The sequence below is a fragment of the Ochotona curzoniae genome, unplaced genomic scaffold (assembly GCF_017591425.1).
Source record: "Ochotona curzoniae isolate NIBS_2020 unplaced genomic scaffold, NIBS_Ocur_1.0 contig_4105, whole genome shotgun sequence".
In the NCBI taxonomy this organism is placed as follows: Eukaryota; Metazoa; Chordata; class Mammalia; order Lagomorpha; family Ochotonidae; genus Ochotona; species Ochotona curzoniae.
Window position 1 is genome coordinate 2997135 of NW_024466129.1, and position 21520 is coordinate 3018654.

A 21520-nucleotide genomic window follows, 5' to 3' on the forward strand; every position below is an offset into this window, starting at 1 on the left:
GATCTCCACCATTTGTGGTCAAAACCTCCTCTGGGAAGCTGATCTTTTGCTGCCATTAATGTCTATTTTTTTTCTCTGTTTCTTGAATTTGGGGATATAGCATATCACTGTTTGCTATTCAATTATTCTTCTTAAAGAATCATATAATTGTTTATGTTTTTCTTTTTCTGTTTAATAAAACCATGAAGAAATTTCCTTTGCAAGAAAGCTTGCCAGCCTGATTGTAGCGCCAACTGATGGTTTCCATCTGCTACCCAAGGTATACCATGCAATAGTCTGGAATCTGAGTAGTATCTGTCCTCATGGGGTGTGCCTTCAGCAGAGAAAACAAAGACACGCATGACTGAAGGGCAAAGCAAGCCTGTCTGTTTTAAAGTCTTAAATCCAGGAGTGCTCACAGGTGTTCTAAAGGTGAGTAGAGGTCATTGTGCAAGACAGGACCAGAGAGGACTTCCTCAAGAAGTGGGTTCTGAGTCCAGATGGGGCCAGGGTTGGAAGGTAGCTGAGGGCTGGGGAGCTGCTATGGAAAGGGAGGAAAGGGCATAGTAAGAAAGCAGAGTTACCTGGGATCTCAAGACCAAATGTAAGAAAGTCTGGAGGCTTAAAATAATTCAGATTATGAAAATAATGCTAACGCATCTTTTGTGGGTGCCTGTTAGCTTATGGTGGGGGTCACCAAAGCTTGATGCACTTGGACCAGTGCCAGGGTTGTAACTCAGAGCTATACAAATTTGTAAATGTAAGCTCAAAACTTTCTCAAGTTAATTATACCTATAAATATAAGAAATGATTGCTTGATTTTTAGGACATATAAACCCATTAGAAACAAACAAATCTCAGGAGTAGTCATCTTTGAAAAAATTATAATAGCTTACAACCAGCATACAAGATAAATTTATCTGTTCTAAAAACACCCAACGACAGCCTCAAGTATCAAATTCATACTGTTTCCAATGATTTGACATAAATATATTAGAGTTGATCCTTCCAGCAGGAGCTGAATAATTGCTTTCATATTGGTTAGCCATTAGTTTCTTCAGATGACTTGTATGTTGGAGGTGGCAACTTATTAAAGTTCAGCTCTAGTGATCTAAAGGAATTATTTACTTCATTGTGCAAAATATATCTTTCAGAGCATGAAAGAGCACCACCCTGACCCAAAGACTACAAGCAAGTGAATTATATCTCTTAGTGCATGAAATGGCATAATTGTCTACCTGAAACTTGAGGATGCTCTGAGAGTGCGGGCACATGGAGCACAACTTACTTAATTAAATTCCGTTTCACACTGACTGCATGCCAGCACCCAGCATAGGTGCCTTCTGAGCTGACAGAGGCAGTCTGGAGGAATCCCAGGCAGCATGTTGTGCAGCTGGAGAAAGGTGAGCACACCACAGGAATAAACAGCAGTCCATGAGCAGTGCCCCATCAGAGACCTGGGAAATTTTTCTGCAAGCTCAGCAAAAGGAAGGAAGTCTCTCTAGGGAAAGGCTAGGAAAAGGTATCCTTTTAGGTGAGTCTTGAAGAATGAGAGAAGCCTTTCTGAGGAAGAGGCAATGGAAATGGTGGCTGAAATGGGTGAGGAGTAGAGATGGGGGAAAATCATGGTTGGGGAAGGGTGGGGTTCCCGGAGTGACAGAGCACAGGAGTGTTTGTTTTTCAGGAAAGAAGATGGCAAAGAGCCCTGGTCAGCATCTTCAGATGTTTGCTGTGTATATGCATGCTTGTGAGTCATCAATGGCTTAGTTTGATTTATTTCAAAACCAGAAGGGCACACACACACACACACACACACACACACACACACACACACACACTTATAGAGGCAGAGATTGAGCAATAGAATGTTTTAAGTCATTGGTTCACTTCATGAATGTTTGCAATGGACCCAAATTGTGGCCCAAAGCTTTGAGTCAGGGCTCAATCCAGGTATCCAGCCACATGAACCATGACCGTTATCCCCCAGGGTCCACACTGGCAGGAAGCTGGAGTCTGAAGCTCGAGTTGGGTATCCAGACCCGGGAATCTGATACGGGACATGGTTGTTTTAACTGGCATCTTACCACTAGGTGAAAAGCCTGCCATCTTCAAGTTTTTCAACAAGGTATAGCATGATTCAGAAACTTTTAACATTTATAGTTGTAATTGTCCCAAAGATGAATTCCAATCTGAAAAATGAATTGATATTTTTGTCTGCCATTAAGCTTATTTTGCAGTTACTTAGCTGGCAAGGTTCAGATTAACCTTTCTCATTACTTCCCAGAGTCGTTTTTCAGGGTTCGTAATTCCTTAAATTCCTTTTCTCTCACTCTCTTTCTTGACAAAATGCATTTTGCTCTTCATTAAGTTGCACTGCATCATCTTTACTCGTTATTGCTAAACGGGGCACTCTTGGAATTCAAACATTGCTTTATTAACTGCCAGACCCAGTATGTGTGTTATAAAATACTGGACTTTTAAATGATTTTAATCTGAATAAGGACAAGAATTGACAATTTAGCTACACGCGGCTGCCTTTCTGATGAATTAAGAGTACAGATGACTTTGGAAAGGGCTTGACTCGAGTGCTACTTGTGTCTTGATAAGCAGAGCATGTTTAGTGGGTTCTCAGAGTTCATGTACCCTCTGTAAGGTTCCAGGTTGGTGGTGGGTTTTGAAAATGCCTTGTGCATAGTGTGGCCTCTACCCACATGCACTTTCCTTTGCCTTGCCTTGCTGTACCCAACTGTGCCTGGCGCCTCTGCAGCTGGTCATCTGGCCCTCAAGGTGCTGTGTCCACCCCTGCCTCCCTCCTTCCTTTCCCTGGAGGTTCTTGTGTCTGGGAGTCTTCCATTCTGAAAGGGAGGCCCAGTTGGAACCTTGAGGAGGACGAGAGCCTGGTTGCCTCTCTGGGAGGATTCCCAGGGGTGGAGGTGCCCTTTGCCGCTCAGTGGCTTAGCTCCCAATGATAAACTCCCTTCCCAAGTTCTGCTAACATCTTACCCACACACCTCACTCCTTCTGTGCCTGAGTCTGGTAAAAGCTATGCTGGTTCTGGCCCCAGACACCTGCCCTACTCAATGGACCTGTGGCCTTCCAATACATCTGACTTCCTCTGTGGACCTGAGGCCTCCCAGTACTCAGTCCTGTGGGGACCCACAGAGCCCTGATTTCTGGGAAGGGTCTGTAACCCTGTATCTCAAATTCTGCTTAAAATTACCTTTTTCCTTATCTCTTTCATTCCCTCAGTAGTCAAATGCCAAAGTAACACATCAAAAAAAATTAATGCTTTCCAAAAACCTATATAGAATCAGGTAGGCCTTCTTCCACTGTAAATAACAGTGACACATTCTTTTTTAACAACTGCCTTCAACTAACCTAACTGTGGACATGGTTCAGTGTGACTTCATGCTAATGCTGAGAAAATTCATTGTGAAAGGTTTCAACCTTTTTTTCTCACACTGATCTTCCTGTTTTTCCCCTTCAGAAAGCATTAGAGTGAGTGAGTGAGAGCCACAGAACCCTCGGAGTTCATCTAGGTTATTATAATTCCCATCATGTTTTCCATGAAGGATCTGGGTGGATACTCCTACCAATTCTGTCGAATACCTAAGTTTGCACATGGCTCCACTTTACAAATGATCAAACTAAGGCTCATTCCAATGAGTAACAGGCCACAGAAGTCAAGCTTTCTGAGGAATTGATGCTATTGCTGAGAAATTCACAGTGCAAAAGGAATTCAGTACATATCTTAGGTTTGTTTTATTCGCAGGGAGCCTGGAGAAAGACACACATTCATTTGTTCATGCATTTTTATTTCCATCTTTTTTTCACTACTCTGGATACATACAGGTGCGTTTAAGGGAGCAGCTCCCAGGTGGGGTAGGGGGTCACCATTACTGATCTCAGCTGCAGAGATGGCAGTGCAAGAGGGGTCTGGCAGCCAGGTAAGAAAGGAGTGAGCAGAGAAGCCTGCACTCCCAGTGCACAGAGCTGTGTTCTGCCTCTCACTAATGGCTTTCCTCAGCAACTCTCCTGCCCCTGAGTTGGATGACTGTGCCTCAAGGGGCTCTCAGATATCCCTAGCAACAACTCAAAACTTGATCCTTTCCATGGAGTTTGTGATGGGAAAACCTACGCTTCTGATTCTAGTTTGCATTATCAGACAGGATTCCTGCAGGGAAATCATTATAAAAATGTTCCCCCTGCTGAGCCAAGACACAGACTTGATTCACTAAATGGAAAGCCCAAAGCAGGTGAGCTATTTACTAAAGGGCTCTGGTTATTTTCCATGCCTTATTTATCAAGGGCTGTGTTTGAAGATAATTACGAGGAAGACAGTGACATGTCCTTGTGCTGTTCTGGAGTATTATACCTTCATTATTCTAGACCCACAAATGCGTCTACAATGCTCCAGACTTTTGATCTGGAAGAGAAATCTACAATATGAAGTCAACAATGAATATTTATTGCCTTTCTCCAGAATAACAAGGTTGTTGGGCTTTTCCTGGAAGACAGAAAATGTGAACCTGGTAGCTGTGTTTGCACGGATCGGTTGCATTTGATTAGAAAGGCAAAACTCCTACCACCTTTAGGCTAAGCTGATCAGATATAATTACATGACCTGGGATTTTTGCATTTTCCTTGGTGAGATTATGCTGAGGGCATGGCACCATGAAGGAAAAGACGACTTTTCTTTAACTGATTCCTACACAGTCCAGACACATGTCACACAGTCCTATAAAAACTTTGTATTGACTCATTTAATTCTCACAACAGCCATACAAAACACTGTTGTCCTCCTCATTTTACATTTGTGCAAGCCAAAGTCTAGAGAGGTTGAGTTAGCTAAAAATCACAAAGTCTCCAGCAAGGACTTCAGGATTCAAACCCAAGTAGGCTGTCTCCAAGGTCTTCCTAGAGCACCAAGAGGGTATATCCAGTATCTGGGAAGCCTTCTTAGGAGAAAGAATCATGATGATTTTCTCCCTTCCTGAGCTGTAGCATCGTCTGTGATCATAGCTACCAGCTCACTTGTTTGCTTCACCCTTGATTGTAGGGTTGAAAAGTTATAATCACATGCTCTGATCAACCAGCACCTGGCACAAAGCTACTGATGGAGGTTGTAGGCTGCAAGCTAGATCATAGGTAGGTCCCTTTATTTCAGAATGATTTGCTTTTAAGATTTATTTATTTGAAAGGCAGGGCAACAGAAAAAGAGAGATTCGCATCTGCGGGTTTACTCCCAAGTGTTCACAACTGCTAGGGATAGGCCGAGCTCATTTCAGGAACCTGAAACTCCATCTGGGACTCTCATATAGGTGACAGGGATCCAAGGACTTGCGTCATCATTTGTTGCCATCCAAGCAAGGACTGGGGCTCAAATTCACCCTCCAATAGTAACATGTAGCACCCCAAACAGAGGCTTTATTCGCTGCATCAGTTTACTTACAGTTCAAGAATGTGAAAGCATCTTATTGACTATATAGATTATGCAGTGGTTCACCATGGCTGGGAATGTACTGGCCTAGCTGCCAGTTGAAATATAAAGAAGCTCATGGTTTCTACTTATGTATAGGTCAAAATTTGTTTGTTTGTTTGCTTTTAATGGGACAGCAACTTCAGAATCATCTTCCCTTATCTGTCTCTCAGTTTTGGCATTAGCATGGGTGCAGAGGGAATGGTGGGTCAGCTCTCCATGGAAAATAATCACCAAACAGACTAGAACTGGGGATTTGTGGATAATAGAGTGGCAAAAGCCACTGGCTTTGTGAGGTTTCTTCTTGATCTACAGTTATAGGTAAGTGCTACTTTTTTCACACAGATGATCAACCGCTCTCTGGGAATACTCAATTCTGGGGTGAGGTTGATGAGAGTATAAATTGGGACCCCAGACTTCTAGGAATCACAAGATTCCTAAAGTATTCCTGGGCTATGTGATGCCTGAAATATGACTTAAGGAAACCACAGGGACACCAGGGATTGTAGCTCTTCACTCAGCTAATGGGCTAAAAAATGCAGTGGCAACAAAATAAATGACCCAGATAAGAAGGTCATAATCAGGCATTTGTAAAAAAAAACTGAAACACAAAATACAAATGTGAAAAAATATGAAGGATAACTATCCTTCAGGGGAATGAAAATAAAAATTACAATAAGATAGCATCTCACTCCGGTTAGAATGGCTACCACCCAAAAAAATCACAAAATAATGAATACTGGTGAGGTTGAAGAGGGAAAGACTGTAACACACTGCTGATAGGAATGAACATTTCTGTAGCCAATATGAAAAAAACAGTACTGAGATTCTTCAGAAAACAAAAAAACAGATTAACCAGACGATTCAGCTATTCCACCCCTGGGAGCAGAGCTAAAGGAAATGAAATCCGCCTGTATCCCATGCTTAAACAGCTCAGGTCATAAGATACAAAAGCAGAAACAATCTGCATGTCTCGAGCTGATGACCAAAGAAAATGGGATGTAGATTTAGTGTGGACTATTACTCACCATAAAAGAAGAATGAATTCCTGAAATTTATAGCAAAATAGAGGCAACTGAAGTCAAGTCAAACCACAAAAGACAAATATAACATGTTTTCTGTCATGTTTGGAAGTTAATATAAACATAGAATACGAAAATTGTGTGAATGTCAACTGATTTGATATATAGTTACAAATATTGCTTTACTGAATCATAACGTAAATGATAATATATTCTTTCTTCACATTATAATCATTGTCATAAATTTTTCACTCTGTGATATTAATATTTCTGTTTCCAATGAAAATACAATATGTGTGTGTGTAAAAAGAAGAAAAGGAGGAGTAGTCTTCCTTGTGGCATAACAGATTAAACTGTTGCCTAAAATGCTGACATTCAATATGGGCACTGGTTTGAATCCCAGCTGTTCCACCTTTTGGCTTCCTGACAACGTGCTGGGAGGGCAGTGCCAAGTGACCTAAGTATTCGGACCCCTGCACTACTGCAGGAGTGCTAGATGGAGTTTCAGATTCAGGCTCCTGGCTTCAGCCTGGGCCAGCCCTGGGGGAATGAACTATTGGAAGGAAGATCTCTTTCTTTATTCGCTCTCTCTCTTTCCAAAACTTTTCCTTGTAAATAAACAAATTCATCTTAAAAACAAAGAGGAAGGGAAATGTCTGCCAGCAAGTTTGCCCTCCTCCATGTTACGATCCAGCAAGAGGTCTTTCCCTGGATTCCAGGTGCTTTCCAGCTTCTAGAACTGGGAACCACACTAACTTCCTGGGCTGGTCTCAGGTATTGTGTCCTAAATCACAATGCAGTATATCAAGGGTGAGTTGAAGTTCACAAAGTGGGATTAGAGCCATGGTAAGAAGAGCCAAAGGACAAAGAGGCACAACAACAGAACTAGGATGCAAATCCCTTGCTCCAGAGGTTAAGGTACACACCAGAGACCTTGGGAGTAAGACTATCTCACCAATGGCCTGAAACCAAGAGAGTAGGTGTATATTTTTAAGAAAAAATATTCTCTGATCAGATAAACTATCAACATTGTGTGCATGGATTAAGCTGCTGGCTGTAACTTTATCATCCTGTGCTGGCGCACTGATTTGACTTCCATATGCTCCACTTCTGATCCACATTCCTGCTAATGCTCCTGAGAAAGCAGCATGTGACTGCCACCTGTGTGAGAGGCCAACATGGAGTTCTGGCTTCAGGCTGTCCCAGCCCTGGCCAGTGCAGAAATATAGAGAGTGAATCGGTGGGTGTGATATTTATTTCTCAATTTCCATTCCATGTTGCCCTGCCTCTCAAACAAATAAATCCTAAAAATATAAAACCAATGTATGTTCATAATAGAATAATTAAGACATATAAAAAAGCTATTTTTAATGTAACCTTAGTTAAAGTCATTGATATGGGGACGTTTCTTCCCAATTTTTTGAGTTTATTTCCAGAGTTGAGTTTGTAGCCTATTTGGAACAGATGTTTTAGGTTCGCTCTCAATAGGGAGGTACTGTCCAGCGACTGCCCTGATTTGGATGACCTGGAAAGCTGACTGGGTGCATGGCAGCAGGCAGGCTGATGTATGAAGCAGGCCCGGTGATCCCAGGCCTAGTGGCAATGGTGGTGCTCTGGGCGTACACCAGCAGAGACACAACTCCACAACTCCCCTATTTTGTGCTCTACCCTGGACCCAAGCATGTGTCTAACTTGTGGAGCCATGGAATGTGTCAGTTGGGTGACCTGCTGTTTTCTCTCCATAGATCTCATTAGCCTGAGTGTAGAGCTGAGTCTAAACCCTTAGCCATTGTGAGGAACCTTTTATTATGGTCCTGATGAGTAAGTCCTGTGGGAGATAAAGGTCTGCTCCCTCCCGAACTCTATCATGTGTGACCCATCTGGACAGCAGGGTCAGGCAGGTGAATGTAAAGCTCTGGAGAAATTTCAGCAGATTTGGAGATATCTGGAGACCAAGACTGAGCCAATGTAACGGTGTGTGGGGCACGTCCCTCTGTGTCCAGTCTTCATCTCCCTCCCTCTCCAGAGCTATTCAAGCACCATGGGAGTCAGGTGGGAACAGTGACCAGGGGTGAACAGAAGATAGAACTGTTGGCTTCTGTCTGTAGGTGGTGCCCAGAAGGAGCTTCAGGACAGGGAGAACAAGCAAGAAACACCCATTCAGACCAACATCTCTCTCTAGAGTACTGCATCTACATACGTTCCAGAGGCCATCCCCTGCAGAGACGTGGGGAGTAATTCTCACAGAGGCCCCAGGACGCAGATTTGTGGATAATCAGATTGAGCTCATCAACCCATTTTCTAAGATCTTGTTTGAAGGATACATGAAGTGAGAGAGAAAGTGGTGACACAGGAGCACGACCGTGGACCTGGAGTCGAGTTTGACTATTCTAGAATGAATCTCAGTTTTCTCACCTGTGAACGGATGTGAAAATGATATTGAGATCACAGGGTTGCATTAAGCATTTAATATATGATAGATATTGAGTATTCAGCACAAAATAAGTGCTCTTTTGGTGTTCTAACAAAGTCTTCATCCAAATGGCAATGTCTATTGAGTCAAGCCAATTGAACTCTTGTCATCAGGGGTAGCTGATACAAGTGCCCTGGGGTAATACATGAGAACGACTGCAGTGGTTTTTATCCAAACACGTGGTGTCATTGCACCAGCAGTGTCCTCATAAGCTGACTCTATGGTCTTTAGTGATGATGTCAGCAGCTGGCAGCAAAGGGGTGTGTTTGCATCCTTCTCCCCTCACATCTCTGTGGCCACCATACTTGAATTTGCAAAAACAGCATTTTTTTTTCAGCATCACTGTGGACTGAGGCTTGGGAAGCTGCCTCTGGCCTTTATACTGTAGCGGCGAATAAGCTAAGTTTGTACTCAAGTTCCAGTGCAGTGTTGAGGCCAGCAGCTCTGTCACAAGGCTGGGAACCATGGCTTCTGTGACTTCTATGGTCCTGTGGTGGAGATCAGAACCTCCACTCTGTGTGGGCCTCAGCCCCTGCCACCAGTGATGTAAAAATCTACATCATGGTTTACAGCAAAGCTGTGTTTGGTCTTACATCAGCCTTCAACCCAGCCTTTGACTCCAAGGAAGCTGTTTTGAGAGACAGCCTCCAGGAATGTGCAGTGATTGGATTTTTCTAATTTAATTGCCTCAAGGATGAAATGTTTGTGGATTCCCTGAATAGCCTGGAGAGGATCATTTCCTGCTATGTAGGGATGTGCCAAAGGAAGAAATACATCTCTCTAGAATTAGTAACATGAGGTCTAATTGGTCTGTGAGAATATTACTTCCTGCATCCAAGGATGCTGGAATATTGCAATGCTGAAATGCTGAGACATTGTCGGAATACTGGGATGCCAGGATGCTGGAACACCGGGATGCTAGGATGCTATTTTACTTGGATATTGGGATGCTGGGATGCTAGGATTGTGGAGTACTGTGTGGTCATGTTGGCTCCCCTCCTTCATTCAGCTGGATACCATAGGTACTCGGTAAGGTCTGATATTGGTGCTGGAGCTGAGGCCTCTGATTTTCAGTGCCTCCTACGGTTGCATTGATAGGTGGTACAGTGCTTCTCTCCTATTTTAGTGCAACAATAGGGGAGACAGCAAAATGTCCACAGAACTTGAAAGTTACAGCATTGCCAGTACTCATTTCTGAAACTCCAAAGTTAGATAAAAATTACAGCCTCTGTCATTTAGGATGGGCCACTCCAAGTATTGCCTCATCGCAGATACTCAGGAAAAGGGCATTCAAATACAAATACAAATACAAAACGCATACACGAATACAAAATACAATCTGAAAATTATTGCTTTAGAGCTGCATTGTCCAATAAATCTAATGCAGGTCACTGAAAGACAGTTACAAAGATAATTCTGGATTTTCTAGTAGTCACGTTGAGTAAGTATAAAATATAGGAAAAGCTAATTTTTATGATGTATTTTGCATTTCTCAAATATTTTATAAAGCTAAAACTATCATGTTGACATGAAATCCACATCAACATCACGGATATGCTATTTTTCTTTGTACCATATTAAGTGTTTAAAGTCTGACATGTATTTCACATTCATAACTCAGGGCCAGTTACATGTCGAATGCTCAGTGGTATAGGCGTGGCCAAGAGAATGAGATCAATGCCTGGGTGATGCTTCAAATTCTAACTGCTGATGATGACGGGACATTTACATCAGGCTGTAAAATACAGACTTGCTTCCTACTACATTGGCTTAACTTTCTGAGCAACTCTGGAAATTGAGATGGTTATCAATTCTATTTTACAAATGAGAACACTAAAGCTCAAGGCAGAGAAGTCAATTGTTCAAGATCCCATATTTATTCAAATAAACATGAATTTGTATAATTTTAAATTTTTAAATTAATGCATATATTAAAGAAATAGAAAGTTCCCATCTGCTGGTCTCCTCCCTAAGTTCTTGCAATCGCCAGAGCTAGGCCAAATAGGAGCTACGAGCCAGGAACTCAATCCAGGTCTTCCAATGGTGTCACAAACCCTGCTACTTGAGCCACTGCCTACTATCTCCCAGGATACACATTCGCAGAAAGCTGGAATTAGAGCTAGCTGTTGAACTCAGTCATCACAGTAATGGAATTGTGGCAGACCAAACTTCCAACTCAACACACAGTTTTAGGTACACCCACCAGACACAACATTCAATGTTGGCTGTGTATCAAGGAATAATGATCCAGGTATTGGTGGCACTTGGACTTTGCATTTCAAGAGTCTTCTTCCATGCCATACTATCCTCCTTTTATGTAAGAGGAAGTGTATGCCATCCACTCATTGTTTATTCTTGGCTGGACTTGATTTGTCAGTTACCCATCCTAAATTATGCACAGCTAAGTGGATATTCAAAGAATCCATTCTGTTTTTGCATTTAGCAACTCCATTTAAGTACCTGAAACACTGGACAACATTCCTTTGGACATTGAATCATTTAGTTATATTATTTTCAGTTTTCAGAGCAGAGGGAAGGGCACAGGTTGTGATTCAGTGGGCTAAATCACCACTTGGGATACCTATGTCCTGCATCAGAGGGCTAGAGTTAAGAGTTTCATCTGTGATTTGGTTCCAGCTTCCTGTGATGGTGCACTCTGGGAAGAAGTTGGGTTGGCTCAGGGACTTAGCTGCCTCACACCCGTACAGGAGACTGTGGTAGAGTGATGGGCTCCTGGCTTTGCCCTGGTCTGACCCCAGCTGTTACAAATGAACAATCACTCACTCACTCACTCACTCAGTCTGCCTTTCCATTAAGTGGAAAAAAAATACATCTTTAATAACTAAAAGGTAGAGCAGAAAACTGAAGTTGTGATTCAAGGTTTTCATCCTTTGGAAATTCTCATACTTCAATTCTTACAACTAAGTCCCCCAAAGCAGTTCCATGATGTTCTAGAACATTTCATGTCAGGAATTATAGAAACTTAGCAAAGAGAAAAAAAGTGTCTGTGGGGACTGTGTCAAATTTAAGAATCATACAATTAAGCATAATTCAATAGATTTATTTATAGAATAAATTTTCAGAACCTTGAACATGCAAATGTGATTTGTGAATCAGCAAGATAGATATAGATATAGAAGTAAATATAGATGTGGAATGGATATGTAGATTAGGAAACAGAATGCAAGCATGACTGCTAAATTTAGTCATAGGTGGCATTACATAGTGGTTGAGAGAACAGACCTGTATCTGGATTTCCAGTGTGAACTGGTTCCAAGAGTTGCTGTTCGTATGTTATCTCTTGCTTTGGTTTCCTTATCTGTCACATGGATGTAATGATGGAGTTGTACTGACAATGGAAACAGATCCCAAAGCACGGAGTCAGAGAGCAGCATCCAGAGGGCACTTCAGACTTTTCCAGCTGATAGACAAGGAAGCGGGTCCAGTTCTTAGTGGAGGCTGGGGCCGCCGCTCAGGTCTCCTGATTCCTGTTCCCCTACTCTTTCACGGTATGAGCTTCCTCCTCCGCTGGTACTTTACATCCAACTAGTATTTTCTATTAGAATCCCTCAAATGTCTTCTCTTCTTCCCTTTCACTCTTTTCAGATAATATCTACGTGTACCTTCTGTATTGATAGTTATGTCCAGAGAAAAGTCATTACTTAAAGGGAAAGCATTGCTACAGTAAAGGGTCCTCCCTGGTTTTGCAGAAAGCATTCAATTTTTATGGGAAGAAAAATTCTTGCTTTAACTCTACTCCAAGTATTCTGAAGATTCTCTGGGGTCTAATTTGGGCATCTTTATTGCGTCTGTGTGTTTATATGTGTGGATTGGGGGGAGACGTTTAACCTCATCATCTGTTTTGTCTCAGAAGAGTACCGGTTCCAGGAACAGAGTTCTTCATGACTCCTCACGGGATTTAGGAAGCAGGCTGCATTCTGCATAATCATCTGCATGACATTCAGTATCGGACACTCTCAAAACTGTCTCTTCATTTGGGGACTATCGCAAATGAACCTTAAGAGAAGAATAAATCAAGTGGGAGAAGTACAAAACCTGAATCTTTTTCTTATGTATTTATGCACATACATACATATTATAAATTTGCCATTAAAAATTACTTAGGCTCTTGTCTCCGCTATGTGATATTGAGAAAAATAGATATTTTCTCCTATATTTATTTAAGAAGTATTACCACATACCTTTGTGTATTGAGAGCATTGTGTTTGGAATTGGTGATGATAAATAAGGTATATTTAAGAACAGTCTCAGCTCTAAACAAACTCCCATTGCAACTAAGGCGATATCACGGACAGCAGGCTCCTCCTTCTGTAGGGACTAACTTATCATGATTCTGCCATCAGGTTCTAATGAGGTCAAGAATCAAAATGCTTCTCTGGGGTCAGCTCCATTTCTTGAAGCAGCTAGGAGAGCTTCTGCACAACATAAAATTTCTCTAATGTGGGACTAGGGCTCAGGCTGAGGATGAGGGTCTGTATGTGGGGTCAGGCCTCAGGCTGAGGACGAAGGTCCATGCTTCTCACATAGTTGAAGACGGAACCGGTGGCCAAGGCGGTGGTCTATTACCTCTCAAAGGGCAGGATCACAAACTTGGGGAACACATCCCAGCTGAGAAGAAAGGTGATGATACCATAGGAGGCCTGCTAAGTGGATCCGTCTGTCTTTCTCACCGTCTTCTTATTCTTGGCTGTTCTAAGTCCTTGCCATGAAGGTGAGAACACCAAAACAACAAGCAAGAAGGAGCTGTGGATGAAGCTGTCCTGTAGTGAGGGGTGAAGGGGAGGTGGGGCTACTGACTAGGAGTCCTCAATGGGAGCTTCCCGACAGAGGTAGAGGAGGCATCCACAGAGGAAATGTGGGGCAGAGTCTGGTCCACAGGTGTCATCTGAGCTGGCAGCAGCTTTAGCACTTGGAAATGCACCTCGCTCTGTTGTGTTGTCTTGGAGAAAACTGATGGCCAAAGGCAGACCAAGGATAAAGATCTGCTTAGCCCCATTTTCTAGACATCACAGAAGGGCAGGGAACACTGGTGTCTTCAAGAAGAAATGGGGAGCCTTGCACTTAGGAAGGCACAGAAAGATGAAACCAGCCCTTACCCAGGTAGCAAAAGGCACCCCCTAAGGATGGAAAATGAAGGCAGCCTGAAATATCTCCCTTCCTGCCTTTCATTTCTCTTCCTGCTCTCTCGGGCCTTTCTTTCCAATCACTCCTTTTAGAGTCTGGGTCTCCTCCTGAATATCGAATGCTGTTTTAGACCCTGTGATGGTATGGGAGGGGAAAGGGATCTGTGCTCTTCATCTAAATGCAATCTTACTAGGTTCCAAGGCTGCTAGACTCCACCTAATATTCACTCCTTTCTCTCAATGGCAGATGCATAATATTGGGAGCCATAGTGCATTTAACTAAAACACTACATTTCCCAGTCTTTCATGTTAGGAGTGGCCAAGTAGTCAAACGAGGGCCAATGAGACACAAGCACTGCATAGGACTCTGAGGAAGTTGCACATAGGGAGCACAGCAGCTGAGTACTATGGCGTTTTACCCTTTCACCGTCCTCTTTCCTATTGACTAGAGCATGGATGTGATGGGGGGAGCTCCAGAAGCCATACTGGACCATGCACTGAACTTGAGCATGGAAACTGCACAATAAAGAGTATAGAAAAGACAGAAGGAGCCTGGGCTTATGGTGACTCTGAGGTTCACATACCAGCCCTGGATTAGACATCTCTAAACTTCCTTGATGTGGAGAGAAATGTATTTCTATGTTGCTTATGCCATGTTTATTTCTAACCTCTGTTACTATATCTGAACTCAGTCCTATTAGATCCACTCACCTTATCAAGAAAAAAAATTCATGTGCTCCCCTCCTTTGTCCTATGTCATTTGCTTTTCATTCTTTGAGTCAGGCAGGAGTTGGTGCTTTGGAGTCAGCCTGAGCACCACCACTTTCTATGGCTCATCCGAGGCAGTGTAGTGTCCTTGGTGTTTCTTCATCTCATAATGCCTTAGCAGGAACCACGTGGGACTTTGGGGAGTTGGGAGCTGTAGCAGCTGCAGGCCAGGGTTTCTTATCCTTGTGGCAGGGATTCTTATAGAAGTGTCATACATGGCAGTCAATGTAATCCGACTGAGGCTATCCCTTACTATCTAGGAGCCTGGATGAGGCAATCATTTATGAAGTACATTTGACATCAAGTCTAAGAGAGGGCTTTATCAAGTAGATTTTGCTGGTTGTGTTGTATGTACATTTACAAAGTAATTTACAGTTCCCTTGGAAACATGAAAGAGGTTGGGTCTAAATTTAGAGTGTTCACTCTGAACTGATGCAATAAACTCGAAGAATATTCAGAATGAACAAATGGGGGACAGTTCACCCATAAATATGCAAACATGAAGGTCATCCATCAGGTCATATAAATCAGCGCTATTTTCACTAGTGGAGGAGGTGGGGTGGAGGAGACTATTTATTCTCTGCCTGTTCTAGGAATTCTGGTTCTTAGGGCATCGCTTTTCAGTTTACTTCCCCACCTTCTCAGCTGTGGGACACCCCATGACATTTGTCATCTGTCATCTCTTAAAATTTTGTTGCAAAGTATCTCAGTGTACCATTGCAGGGAATCAGCGTGCAGATTGCATTTTCAGAACTCGTGCACATGCTGGCATCCCAGGAAGGCTCAGCAGCCTGTGAGATAATGCAGGTCCATTTTCAGAGAGCAGTCATGAAGCCAAGCACCAGGAGTGGAGATGCCACACAGGCTCTATGTTTTATGATGACAGCAAATGGGGTGTCCGCTGCTTCTGGGCACAGTGCTGCTCTCCTGTGATGATCTCCTGCCTGAACTGGATATGAGTTCCACAGATGATCTTGCACAACTTCCTGTATATCTCTCTCCCAATCATCCGCTTACGTGCAATGTTACAGTAAACATGTCTCTTTCACTCTCACAGTCAGCTGTCCTTCATCATACTTTCTCCGTGGCACTGTGAATATCTGGATAACACCAAACCCCATTTCTCCTGCGTTGGAGCTGTCTCTGCCTTCAACTGCTGGATTGTAACGTTATAATCCACCTGCCATTTGCCCAGCAGTTGGTACACTGACTACCTTAATTACAAAGGGGTTTATTGAGCTTCTGAGTTAATAATACCATCTTGCAACCTTGAAATGCCTTCCCACCATCTATTTTCCATGCTCATTAACTTGACAATGAAAGTACTCTCTTATTATTCTATTTAGATCTCTAATCTCATCCCTTATATTCCTAGCTTTTTAATTTATTCCTAGGATCATGGTCCACATTCTTACATATTTTGGTTCCTACCGTGGTTGGATGTGCAGTAGAAAATTCATGAATCTTCTGAATTTGCTCCTGCTGTTTTCCTGCCTAGAATTCACAAGACAATTCTTTCTTGTCCCCTACTTTCCTGCTGTTCTCTCTCCATCATGTGCTGCTTACCTACCTAAATCCTCCTTAATTTTAAGACCCTTGTGTCACCTCTTTTAGGAAAATTCCCATGATCCTCTGCAAGCTACACTGATGGTGTCTTCTTTTTCATGCTCTTATAGCTAGTTGTATTCCATCATACTTTCCCTATAGCGTTGTGAATATATATTTATATTTCTGTCTTCTCTGCTGGATTGTGAGCTCCTTTGGGTCAGTGGCTGAACCATTCATCTTTGTTGAGTCTCTAGCACATCTTACAGACTGGAGATATTGCAGCGAATACAAAAACTCCTCAAAAAGTTACATTCTAATGATAAGAGAAAATTAAGATGGAGTAGATGTGGATAATGGCACAGTACTTGGAGGTTTAAGCATATCTCTTACTAGAAAATGTTAAAGCACTGACTTGAAGAAGGTGAGGGAACAAGTTATACAATTACCTGAAGAAGAAATACTACAGTCAGACTAAATGGCAGTGCAAGGCCCTTAGGTGGGTTTATGTTTGAGATGTTCAGACTAATTGCATGCAACTCAGCAAGCAGCAACACAGATAAGGTCAGAGCGTTGTCTGGGGATAATGCCAACTGTGCAGAGCTTGGGAAGCGCTGGTGACAGTGACTGGGGTGTGTATATGTGTGTGTGTGTGTGTGTGTGATCTTAGTAGAATGGCAAAGGAGTTAAAGGAGTTGAGCACAGCGACATTTTGAGAGATCATAATGGCTGCTTATGAAGAATGGTCTCATAGGTGGAGAGGTGCATGCTGGTTGCAAGGAGACCAATTGGAGGACTGTTATAATGACACAAAGAGGAGTGATTGTGGCTTGTGGTAGTGGAAGAAGAGTGTCATGGTCACATTCTAGATGCATTTGGAAGGAAAATTAACCCTGATTTGCTGATTCATTGGATGTAAGAAGTGAGCAAGCGAAAGCGTATGTGATGGCACCGAATTTTGGCCTGTGAAAATAGAAGGTGGGCATCATGTTACCTGAAGTGGAAATATCAGAGAGGGTTGGGTCTAGACCATGGAGTAATTAAAATGTCTCACATTTGAGATAGTTTTTAGAAGACCAGGAGATCACATTGAGGAGGATGTTGGATATATGAATCTGGAACCAAGGGAGGATTCGGACTAGGGGTATGAATTTGATGCCAACCATGGAACTGGGTGTGGTCAGTCTAGGAGGAGAAAAAGGATTTCAGGTACTTCTGATCCTGTGTTGTACCAATATTTAGAGATTTGGCAGATGAGGAGGGACCGACAGAGAATGATGAAACAAACGGAGAGTGTGTTTACTGATACTAAGGAAGACAGTGTCCTAAGGAGGAAGGACTCGACTGTGAACAGATCCCACAAGGTGAGGAATGAGAATGGATCCTTGAATTTGCAGCATGGAAGTCACAAGTGACTGCAGAAGAGACGGAAATGGGTGATTCAGAATAGAGATCATGTTTGTCAGATAGATGTTTCTGAGTAGGCAAGAAGTTATTGGATCTAGCATTCAAGTAGAGGGAGCAGGTTTTGAAAGCAGTCTAGTTACTGGAGGGAAGGCAGAGTAGATGATCATAAGAATAAACCCATTGATAGTTAGAAAACTGAACTTGGATGGAGTTTCTGTCTATGACTGCTTCCATTTCTCAAAGAAATAAGTAGCAGGGTCATGGGCTGAAGATGAATGTATGCATGTGTATGTTTTATCTATCTCTGTATCATCTGCGTCTACAACCACTAGCTAGGCATCTGACACATGGCTGGCATTAGCACAGGTTGGTGAGGGAGTGATCTGACGCTTTGCCAGATAACGTGACAGTAGCACTTTCCCCCATGATTTGGAAAATGTAATATCCTGGCTGTGAGTTGTCTACATGTTCAGAGTACTTGATGAAATCACGTGAGAACAGCAGGAGGGATGCTGGGGAGGAAAACAGCATGCTTTTTGATTAAAAGTATCATAGATGAGTGTTTCTAAACTGGTCACATATAGTGTTGATACATGCATATGGCATATCAAAATACATTTTTATGTTACATACTGTCAAAATAAAAATAAATAATTGTTATAAAAGCCAGATGTCACTTGTTAAATAGGAAATAAGCCCATTTTGGTTCATTGTTCCAAGCTCTTTTCTGTCATAGGCATGTACAACATTCCGTCAGCTATAAAAATACAGAGGATGGGCACTTGGTACTGTGGGCTAAGGGGCCGGTTGAGTGTCTGGACTGAATCCTAGCTCCTTCACATCTGTCTTAGCTTCCTGCTATTGTATCTGGGAGGCAGCAGATGACGGTTCAAGTTCTTTGACATGTGTCTCTCATGTGGGAGGCCTAACGGAGCTCCTGGCTTTGGTTTGTCCACCCCTGGCTGTTTTATGCTTTTGGAAAGTGAATAAAAATATGGGAGATGTCTCTCCATCCCTTTCTTTTTCTCTCTCTCTCTCCTGCTCCCTGTTATGCTGCCTTCAATGTAGACAGAAGTATCTACCTCTCCCTTGCTCTCTCTTCTCTCTGTGTGAGTTACTCTACCTTTAAAGTAGATGAAAATAAGTAATCATTCTTAAATAATACATACTTTCAAAAGATTAAGGAATCCAGTTTCACAGTGTGTGGGTGAAAGATCTGCAGTGGGGCGGAAATGTGGGGCTCCAGACTCAAGATAGCTCCTCAAGGCTGCGTTAGAGAAACTGTTGCTCCTGATGTACTTGGCTCCAAGCCTGGCATGAGTAGGACCTTACCCTGTTATCCCGATTGATTTCCAATCAGTGATGTCCCAGCAACTTTGCCAAAATGCTCCTAATTCAAGCCCTGTTGCTGAGACAAGAACAGAAAGAAAGGCTTTTAAAAAGAAATCTAAAAATCAAGAGGGTGAGGATTAGATACGCAAGGAACAAGTGCGTGAAGTTTTATAACACACAGAACTGCGGAGCTATGTCTGAGAGACACGTTTTGCATTTGGAAGCCTTCCCAGCCAGGATTGGCTGTAATAGCGATGAAGGGCTGAAGCTGGCATCTGTCGGATGGCAGTGGATTCTCGGGGGGCTGCCTGTGGCCCATCCCAGCGCAGGCTCTGGAGGAAGACAGCTGGTAAGCCACGTGGCCAGTTCTGATGTGCCTCACTGATCTTTCCCCATTGTTTTTCCTCTTTTCTTGCCTGCATCCCTTGTCTCCCACTTCAACCAATTCATAGAATTTGCTGTGAAAAGCAGGCAGTACAATGTATAAACTGGCTTCAGAAATTAGGACAAGATATCAACCGTCACTTTGGCTTAGAACCACCAAAGTAGCTGGAGACTTCACAGAAATAAGATGAAAGCAGCCCGGCTGTGGGTTCATGCCTCGGGAAAGGCTGTAGGGATCAGGACAGAGGGTGGAGACATGCAGATGATGTTGAATCCCAGGACTATCGAATTAAGGTCAGTGAAGTATAGGAGAGGTAAGAGTGAAGGGGCATTCTCAGGCCAACTCAAGAGGCAAGTCAGGGGAAAGCATTAGGTTTGGCGGATAAAACTTTCTTCCCAGAGCTAACAGTTTGGGTTCTAAGCCTATGTCTGGATCCTGGCTCCAGCTTCCTGCTAAGCAGATGCTGGGTGGCAGCAGTGATGGTTCAAATAATTGGATTTCTGCCACACACCTGGGACAGCTGGAGTTCTTGGTACCTTGCTTGCTTGCTTGGACCACAGCATGGGCCGGGGGGCAATGCAAGCAAGGGGAGCCAGCACATGGGAGGACTTTTTCTGCTTTTTCAGATAATGACAATAAAAACATTTAAAGTAGGTAAAGATGAAATGCATTTGGAATTCCTGAGCCATGCCTACTGTCAAACAATGTAAGAGAGCCTTCACCTGCACCAGCCTACCCAGCCTGGAGTGCGGCAGGCCCTGGTTAGTCTGCTTCCAGCATGAGGGTATAACGAGAAAATTCCTGTCAACTCCCCAGACTACATTTACTCCAGCCAGCCAGAACAAGTTTCCACAAGCAGCTGTCAATGTATCAGGAGCTTGCACGGGATCTAGGAAAACACTGCCCTAAAACAACCCCCAAAACGTTACCGCACTCTAAGACAGCTGATGTGTTCCCAGGATCTCCCATTTATTCATGCTGTATGTCTTGCCAAAAAAAACCACTGACTCCACTCTGTGTACTCGGTGCTAGTTTGGTTTTAGAAGGCTATAATAAGTGCAAAGTGAGTCATAAAGATAGCAACATATTCACCCATGTATATTTACAGCATATTCCTGCAGGCAACTTGTAGCTCAATGGAACATGTACCCTGTAGTATAATTTTTCAATAATATTACATGCATTAATAAAGGTAATTTAGCAGAAGGCCCACAAAATCATTTGACTTTTTTTTTTGCCATTTGCCTCAGTAATAAAATGCATTTATGTTATACTGTAGTAGAAAAACTATGCCCTTTTGCTTGATTAAGTTAAGTCCTTTCAGCATTTACAGCCAGATATTTGTATGTCACTTTACTGCATCTTATTTTATCTTGAACTATGGATTTCCTGTCCATGGATAGTGCTATCCGCAGAGTTCTGGAGATGGCACAGAAGGATGGTCATGGACGTGGGTACCGGCAATGAGGTCCTGTACTGTGTTATTTAAATCATACTTCCCAGGTGAATAGGGCTCTTAACACCTAGCCAGTGTTTCCTGGCCACCTACTATGTGCTTGGTTTTGTGGTAGAGTTTGTGAGTGCACAACAGAACCAAGCTTTTTCTGGCAAAAGAAAATTGAAGCAAGCTGTTTTCAGAGGCTGGGGTGGAGGGTGGGATACTTCTAGTACATTTCTCTACCAGAGCGAAGCAGCACTGCTTTGGTCTCAAGAAAGAGGGGGGACAGAAGAGAAGGGAATACAAAGAAAGAAAAGCTCATGAGAAGCTGATGATACGGAAGCTGTTGAAAAGGACTTCAAAACTCTGTTCTGAGACTGGTTGCTCAATCTTGGTTTGAGAAGCAGATGTCATCTTCAGAGTTGCCACAACCTTCAGGAAATTTTCCTGTCCTTGCAAATGCTCATTTTATGACTCTGGGAGCAGGGCATCTGTGGAGGAACCTAACAGAGAATTGAACTTGTAGTTGACATGAGCTTTAGGCAGAG